We start from the raw sequence: 9,237 nt of genomic DNA, 5'->3' as shown, positions 1-9,237 counted from the left end.
TAGAAAATCAGGCGCTGAGAGGTAGTGAGCCCGCAGAGCTCTGCACACAAGCTCTGAACAACCCAGTAACAGCTTTTCAGATGAAAGGAAGAAGAACCCACCTCAAAAATTCTCTTCCTTCTTCTCCTCATTAGCTTAACTAAAAGTGGGAATGCAAAGCTACAGTTTTCTCTGAGGCCTAGGGCAATGATGCATCTTGTATTGGCAAGTGGTAGAAGATCTCGCTTTGTATGTTCCTTTTAATTTATCCGGGTTAGATGCTTGTAAGGGGGTCAAAGTGAGTGCATGACTCTGGAAGGGCCTAAGAAACTGGGTCTTAAACTTGGTAGTTTTAATGTAAATGCAACAATTTTACATTCATTTAAGGTATTCTTACAGGTTTTAGAAGGTTCCTCTGATTTCTGTCCCTGAGATACTTCCTTGATAAACAAATCAGCCAAGGAAGCACATAGAGCAGTGCAGCATCCTAGTTCTCTACAGTCCGTAGGCGTTTACTTAATTTTAAGTACATTCTTGAGTTGCATTGATTTCAATGAGATTTAACAGCCTGGAAGTTAAGCACCCTACAATGTCAGCCAGGCCAGCTGTGCTGGGGGAATTCCGTGGCAGACGGCAGCTAGTCGATATACCTCTCAATTGCCTCTGCTGTACGGGATGCCACATGCAAATCACATGGTGGTGTTCTGGCAACGGAAAATACTTTATTTGTACTTGTTTGGAATCTGCGTCATCTGGACTGGTAGCACTTAATTCGCACTTTGTTCTATTAAGTAGTGTTTCAACCCCAAATGTATGCTGTGAGCATCTTCTTGTCAGTCGCTCAGGACCGTTGGACTCTCTGTAGTCCCTGAGGCTGGGATCCTTCAAAGATTTGGTCATGTGAGTAACTGGATATAGTTCTGGCTTGGGGCCATTCGTGTGGGTAAAGGTCCCTCTGTGTACAAATGTCATAGACTGGAAGATGTTGTAGATCGTTGAAGCTCCTGTTTTTTTTCCACCAGGAGCCAATATCATTGCTCAGAAACTTCTGGGATGACCGATGTTACTAGCCAGCTGGACATATGGATGCTGGGGGATCGCAGAAAGCTGCGACATGCTGCCATGTGGTGCCAGTGCCAGCACCCAGTTCCTGGGATGTGCTCTCCCGTGGTGGGGTTAATTAGCTGTGCTGCTCTGAGATCTCCCAGCCCTAAAACTGGAGGCTTTAGAAAAAGGCAGCTTAGGCAATATTGCCGGTGTGGAAAGAATCACAGGCACACGTCTCATCATAAAGCAAACTAGCTTTGCTGTGGGGTAGAAGGACCTCAGCCTACTCTATACATTCTCTGCAGGGGGAAGAGAAATCAGGACTTGAATCTGCTCTGAAGGCCAAGATCTCTAGAGCTTTCCCTGGGAGTCAGCTTCAAAGGAAGAAACAGTAAAAGGATTTGAGGAAAAAGAGACATGTGCTTGGATGGTGGTGAGTGAAACTGAAAAGTAAACAGCCTGAGTTACGGAAAGATTCTCAGATGGTGCTTATTGCTCCCAGCCAGCTTGTTCTCTTTTGTGATGGTCTGAAAGCATTTCAAGACATGACCTCCTGGGTAAAATTAAGAACTTCATTAATAGCACAAATTTATGAGTAATGGTTCTTCCCACCAATTTTGTGATGTGTGTCGGCTGGATTCTGAAGCCTTCTGTGAACAATGCAAATCACAGCAAATGGAGGGGGCAGGGGGACATGGCTGGCCCAAGCAGATTAGAAGGGTACATTTTAAATTAGAAGACCGTATACCCATGTGCGAAGCGTGCCTGTGCGCACAAATCCACCCACACATAGAATAAAATTACGTTTCTTTTGTTGGCAAGAGCTCACAAGCTAGACTAAGTCCCAGCAATGCTGTGGTGCACAGCATGCAGGGAAGGCACCTTACAAGGGACTTCCCTTTCCAAAGCGTGCCATGAGGTGGACTCGAGCAGTGCGAGAGAAGCAGGCAGCCCTGCTCCTTCATGCTGCGCCTTCTGTGTGGCTCACAGGGATGCATCAGGCACCGATACTTCTCAGCCTGGTGTCCTGGGTATTTATTAGAGGAAAGTTTGGAAAAGGTTTGTATCCAATTTTGCTTTCTGGAAGGGTGAAGGATTTGGTCAATTCAAATCTCCTTAACTGTGTTTCTGGACACCTGGGTTTCCTGGTAAAATGCCGTCTGCATGACTTTTTGTAACATCCCCCCTGCCCAGAAGAGGTGACACAGCCTGCAGAGGAAACAGGTGCATGCCTTCATCACCTGCAGCCACAAAGGCAAGGAAGTGAGTGCGCTGGCTTCTCCACAGCAGCCAGCCAAGGCCACACAGAGAGCCACGCTGGCTCTCCAGGTGGCCACCGCAACGCTCATGTTTGAAGCTACGAGGAGTGGGGAGGAGGCTAGGAAATTCTCTGAGCACTGAAGTCACAGAATCATAGAATGGTTAGAGTTGGAAGGGACCTTCAAGATCATCTAGTTCCAACCCCTTTGCAGTGTTTGGGGACACCTCCCACTAGACCAGGCTGCTCAAAGCCCCATCCAGCCTGGCCTTGAACACTTCCAGGGATGGGGCATCCACAGCTTCTCTGGACAACCTGTTCCAGTGTCTCACCACCCTCACAGTAAAGAATTTCTTCCTAATATGTAATGTAAATCTCCCCTCTTTCAGTTTAAAACCATTTCCCCTCATCCTTTCGCTACACTCCCTGATAAAGACTCCCTCCCCATCTCTCCTGTAGGCCCCCTTCAGGTACGGGAAGGCTGCTATAAGGTCTCCCCAGAGCCTTCTCTTCTCCAGGCTGAACAGCCCCAACTCTCTCAGCCTGTCCTCACAGCAGGGGTGCTCCAGCCCTCCGATCATCTTCGTGGCCCTTCTCTGGACTCACCAATGGCCTAACATAGGGCTTTCCCCACTTAGCTTCCCATTTAATTTAATTAAAATTCTCTCCCCTTGCTCCTCATACATATCATGATGCACTCTGCTCTAATCCTAACTGCTGACTGCTCCATATAAATGCAGGCGCTGCACTCTCACTGAGTCCTTTGCACACTGCAGCTTGTTTTTAACACCAGCAGAAGCAAAGATGAAGTGTGATCATGCAACATCTAGCAGAAAACTATACGCAAAATTGCTAGCCTGTACTGAGAAGTTTCATTTGTGGGTTGCTCTTTTCAAATCGCGCTGATGGTTGACAGATGATATTAAAGTGGGCTTGCACTGTGCTAAGACCCCTCTATGAGCTCCTGCAGAAACCTGGTGATAAGATCTGACTAATAAGCGGTGTCAGACAGGATTGTGTTTGTTTGCTGATGTTTATTATTTTCCTTAAACTGGTGGAAAACAAAGAGGTATTTAAATTTCATTGAAACAAGTTGAGGTAGCTAAAAATTCACTGACTTTGAGATGAATCTTGAAGTTCTGTACTCAAATACAGACTTTGGTTTCTTGGTGAGAAAAAAGAAATTTATTTTCCTTGAAAACACCTCCCCCCTCCAATTGACTTATGATAAAAATAACTATTAAAATAGTAAGTATTTTTTTGCTGGTCAGGGATGATGGTTTTTGGATTTCTGTGTGTGTGAGAAACAGAGATGCCTAAGTAATGCACGTTAGTATGATAGTTGGTTTTGCATGTGATACCCACATGGTATGATGTGAGGGCTTCCTATAATTATCCTATGCCTGTTGAAGGAGGAAAGTAAATTGGTTCTTTCAGACGAAGAGGAACCCAAGACTGATTTTTTTTACAATGCACTCAGTATTTCGGAGTGTTGTCGCCAAACCAGGGACACCACAGGATATACCCACTGAAAGAGCACTTCAGAATATGAATGGCAGCGGTTAAAAGCCATGCGAGATTGCTCACAAGAAAAAGAGAATAGGGAAATGGGAAGCCTTGATGTTATCTGCTGTTCCCACACTCCTCCCCACTTTCCTCCCAGGCCAGCTTTGTGAAAGAACACATTTCTCTCTCAGGGAAAGTAACAATTTAACACCACAGGGAAGAAAGATGTTTTGCGATGTGTGCATGAAATGATGCAGTATCACTCAACTAACATCTGGTAAAACGTTCTTAAATAGCCTCATCTTTCTGCCTCAGCATTTCTAACATCAATAATTTTATTGGTAATAATCAGTGAAGTCTGAGATTTGTTGGAGGAGGATGGATGGCTGCATTTGGGGAGAAAATCTAAAGGGCTTTGAAGTATGCTGATAGAGAAATGCTGAGACAACATTACAATTACTGAGCTAAGAAGTCTGCACTGATTTGCGGTTCCCAAATTGTTTGGAAGACAGGAGGAACACTGCCTTGAGAGTAGCTGCTGGTGCTTTAATGCCATCAGATTGCTAAAAGATCGAGAACTCCCCAAGTGCCACAGTCCAGGGTAAATCTAAATCTGACTTAAACGTTTCTCCTGGACCTCCTGTGGCTGCCCATACTGGTCACATGAGGTGCTTTCTCTTGCACTCCCTACAACCGCATCCCAAAAGCTTTTGAGAGAAGTTCTTCTCCCCTTCCTATCTGATAGGTCCGGGCAAATCCAATCCAGGCTTCCAGTCAAATTCTTTCCAATCCAGGTCACACAACGTTCCTTCAACCCGAGCAATCCTTTCCATTTTTCCTCCTCTGCTCAGAAGTGTGTGATCATCCTTGCATCAAAAAAAGATACTTTGAGAAATTGCTTCATATAGTTAAAAGGAATTATTTTCCACTCTGAAAAGTGGACCCACATGGAATCTCCATCACAGGAATGACACAAGATTGTCCTTCAGCTACCGAAGTGATGTGAAATAGTAGCCTGCAGCTGTGTAAGCAAATAGACCAGCATCACAGGAATCCACGCAGAGGTCAGTGGTGATGTGTGGCGTGGTATCTGGCCTGCTTTGTGCAGGCAATCTGCTTGGTGCTGAACTGGATGGGAACTCATATTTTGTTTCCAAGCGCAACAAAGCTGTGAGATGGTTCAGCTATAAAAAAAGAAGAAGATGGAGCTGAAGAAACGTAATGTGATGCCAACATTAATATTATCTGGCCTTGGTAATGGCCAGAGATCTCCAAAGATGGAAATTTCTGGGCTTCCTGCTTCCTTTAGTCTTCTGCTGTTACCTCCTGTCCAAGTTGCTGAACCCAGCTGGTGAGGTCTGAAATACCCTGCAGCATTTCCAGTTGTTGGAACAGATGGCAACATAGTAAGTGTGGTTAATATGGAGAAATTCATATTGGTTTGCGTTGTAAGCTGTGGTGAAAGAGGGAAAACCCACCACGTGCGTACCTTAAGACATCTTAAAGCCCTTTGACCTCTGGGACTGTTTAAGGCTTCTTGCATTAAATATGGCAGCCTCCAAATTGCTTTATTTGATAATGGGCTGCCCTCTGAGCTATACCACTCCTCCCCTTTGCCACAATCCAGGCTAGACTCCTAGTCTGCCTAGTACTGGTAGTAAAGAAGAACTGCTAGGGAAACTGGTATCAAAAAGGAAGGCTGGTGTCAGCTGATGAAGTTAAAGAACAAGAAGTTCAGGTCTCCTGAGGTCCCGTCCCACCTGAATTATGCGATAAGTTGCTGGGACCAGAAGGTCTGTAGCAGGTCAAGGTCAGTGCAGCAGCTTCTGTACAGGTAAATCATATCAGCATACAGAATTTCTTCAGCATATCAAGAAAAGTAGTAAAAAGAGAAATGATTCGTCATTTTTAAAAAATTCCTCAGATGAAGCTATTTGGGACGCCAAGGGGCCTTGGTTTGAGGAAGAAGCTTTGTTATAGATCATGAATAAGTAAAAAGAAGGAAATTACTGAAGTTGTTTGCCAGTCTAACACAGAAAAAAATTAATAGAGAGACATGTCCCAAAGCATATGTAGCACAAATGCTGTTTAAAATACATAGTAGCGACATGGACAGGGACAAGAACATGACCAAATTCACAACTAGCACAAATGTACCTACCTACATACGTATCTGGTGAGCAATATTACACATTGGCACATATGCTCCATGGCATCAATGACATTCCTAATTTGGGGGGTCAGATTGCTCACCGAGAAAGAGTCTTCTATGTTTAAAAATACATGTTATTTGCTTTTCTAGGTGCAGCTCTGTCAGAGTAGCTTTTTTTGTTTTGGTTGCTTGACTTTTCCTTGTTAGAATATTTTCATGGCAGACTTTTCTCAAGGGGAAGGACTCCTAAAAAATGGGTACCTGCATTCTGGATTTGTTTACTTCCTTCTGGAGGATTGTGCCATGATTGGGACTCTCTTGGCAGAGGATACTTTGTCCCCAGGTTTCACATAGCCTATCCTTGCCTCTGAGGTCCTGTTCCAGTTAGGGAACAATTGCTGAAATGGTTCGTAGATTGACATCTGTCTTTTCCTGTGCCAGGGCTTTTTTGAGGCATTTCTGAAGAGCCGTCTCTCCCGCTCTGTGAGGCACCATGCCCCGAGTCCTGTGGGGGTTGTAGCCTGGACTCATGTGATGGAGTAATACAAAATGTCCAGTAGAAAAAGCAGTGTGGTAACAGGTGAAATTCAATGCAGAGGAAGCACGTCCATCTTTAAGCTCTCCAGGCTCCTGCGTAAACTTTACCCTTCATGGAAAAAGCTGTAGGAAGCATTATTGTGACCAGCTCCTTGGTCACAAGAGAGGCGTGATGGCCCAAACAGGGGGCTTATTGCTGCAGGCAGAAGTTCTGGGTTTTGATCAATATGGAGTGAAAAGACAACAATATTGATGAGAGATTGCTCCGTTGGTCTTCAGAGCAAATAGCTTGTGTCTGTTTGGCTCTCCTTGCCCTCCCTCAGACCCCAAAGAGGGTGCTTTTGTCCCTGCTGCCATGTGGGAGCCATGATGATTTGGGCCAGCACCTGAACCATCCTGGGAGAGCATCGTTGGCTGAGAGAGAAATTGCCAGGGAGCATGCTGACAGTTCAACAGCACTGATGATAGCAGGATCATATTGGAATCTGTGCCTTGGTCCTGTTAGTTTGTGATTTATAGATGGACCTTCACTGTCTGAGAGCAAGCCGGGTTTGGAAGAGGAAGAAGGTCGGAAAGTAAGGAGTGAAAATATGGCTCTGCCACTGAGCTCAAGGAGAGAGGAGCTGTTCCTTAAATTGCAACCTGCTGCACTTACTGGATTGCTTTCTGGGCTGTGGAGTAATGGGTTAAAATGATGGATTCCTTGACTCCTGACTACCCAAATATATCGATAAGGACATAATCGACATCTTTGCTTAGCTCATGCACTGATGCAGTAGCTACTTTGCTTATCTGTGGGTTGATTTGCCGGTTAGTGCTAGAGCAGGGTTTGTGTTCATAGAGCCAAGTGGCTCCAGCCTGTGGTGTCTATGGTGCCTGACCGGGCAGAGTGAGCCAGGCTCTGTGTTTCAGCTTCCCAGTCTGGTGCCTGGCTTGCTTTGTGCTAGGCACTGAGTACAAGCTGGCATGGAGGCAGTATAAATAACCGCTCCTGAGATAACATCAGAGGATGTCCATCATCTTTGAAAAACAGTGTGTGTTTGTGTGCTAACATGGCTCTGGTAGAAGGGAGGCTGTCATCTATTAAAAAATGTTTAAGTTTAGTTTGGTTGTCTATTTGTCACAGACTGGAGGAGGAAAAACTTGGCTGAGTCCTGACTGGTTTTAAACTTTGGGAAGCTGAAAAATGCACGGAAAGAATGAAACAGAAGCATGAAAGCCTGCCGAAAAAGTTGGTGAAGTCACACTGTTACCAAACTGCGTATTCTTACACAGAAACGTGAAGCAATGTTGCAGAGTGTGTTTTAGATGCTGGAATAAATATCTAGTGTCTACAGAGAGCATGCCCTGTGTCTGGAGATCTACTCTCCAGTGCACTGCGCGCTTTCATTTGGGGTGTCTTTGAAGTGAATTCATATGTTTGTTGATGTTTGTCCAGTTAGTGCCTGAAGGAGTTTCATTTTTTATTTTGTCTTAAGGGTAAGTGAAAAAAAAAAGACACCCCGTATGTATATATAAGGTGTTTACAGGTGAGATACTGTCGCAAGTGAAGAACAAATCTACAGAGAATGTAAAATCAGGAGCCAGCCCTGAGGCGAGCCAGAAATATTTTGGCTGAAAACCTGGTTGGTGGCCACTGTTTGCCCCCTACTCAGTCAAATCAATTGTGTTCAAGTACTGAAGCGTGTTTTAATTTTTTAGTGCATTGAAAATTACCAGGAAATCAAAGATTTTGCTTTATTCCTGCCTGGAGCTACCAGGAAACCATACGACTGTCCAACAGTTCATTAGGTAGGGACTCGCAGTGACTTGTTGGTGGGCTGCAGGCACCTGGGTAGATTAAGTGGCAATGATGTATGCCACCCTACAGTTGTTTGGTCCTGTTGAATGAGGAGGAGGTGCCCTCGCCTACTGACGTTATTGTGGCAGCCATTGCAGGCTGGAGCCCAAACTGGCCAGCAAAACCTGCTCAAAAGGAGGGATAAGGACATGGGTGGTGAGCTATTCTCTGTGCTGTGCCACACCATTTACAGAACCCGGTCTGGCTTGTTTAAACCCAGGGTGGGTATATCTATAGGAGCTGCCTTCACAGCAGCTACTGGGGCTCAAGGAAAATTCCAAGAATTTTTAGCAGGCAGAGTTGTTTTCTTCCTCCACCTCTCTGAACTCAGCAGTGCCTGAACACAACTCAAGATGTGCCGTACTGGGGATGTGCTGCATTGTGTTGCTGTGCTTTCAGAGCTGTTAGCAGGGCCTTAGAGATCTCAGAATTTCTTGGTTTGAAGGCCTCTCCTTGACTATCAAACACATCATCTCTGGTTCCCAGAGACCCCTCTACTCAGCTCAGTGATAAAAGCGCTTTTTAACACTAAAGCTGCTGTGTTCCCACGCCTGTTGCTGTCATGAGGGAGGCCAGTCTTAAAACAATAGCAGAGGAATAAAGAATAGCCTCGCTAATCGATATCCTGCCTAGACGCTGAGTCAGGTGGCAGCTTGGGCCTCTTTAAAATTCCTGCATTGTTCCTGATTTTTCATTTGACTGGGGTAAATTTTTATCTTTAAGGAAAGAAAACACACGGGACCAACTGTCTCTGCCTGCTCCACTGTTGCCTTCCCACCCACCCCCACTCAGTTATGATGGCTTTGTCCTGTGGTAGCCTCCTCCAGTGAGGGATATAGATGCAGTTTGCTAGTCTGGACTCTGAGCTGTGTGTGATGTGCTGTGGTTAGGACAAGGTGGTGGTGGTCTGGGCAGGGG

The 9,237-nt window shown here is 45.3% G+C and overlaps 1 protein-coding gene across 2 annotated transcripts in view; it reads left to right on the top strand.

Moving 5' to 3' along the window:
* The window catches only part of GJA8 (gap junction protein alpha 8), a 47,648-nt gene that overhangs the window by 1,329 nt on the left and 37,082 nt on the right, over nt 1–9,237 (top strand). For both annotated transcript variants that reach the window (XM_063348038.1, XM_063348007.1), the window contains exon 2: nt 1,332–1,459. The gene's annotated coding sequence lies outside the window, so the exon portion shown is untranslated. The remainder of the gene's footprint in view (nt 1–1,331; nt 1,460–9,237) is intronic.

Source organism: Chroicocephalus ridibundus, chromosome 1 (genome assembly GCF_963924245.1).
Source record: "Chroicocephalus ridibundus chromosome 1, bChrRid1.1, whole genome shotgun sequence".
Classification (NCBI taxonomy): Eukaryota; Metazoa; Chordata; class Aves; order Charadriiformes; family Laridae; genus Chroicocephalus; species Chroicocephalus ridibundus.
This window is presented reverse-complemented; position numbering and strand designations above follow the sequence as displayed.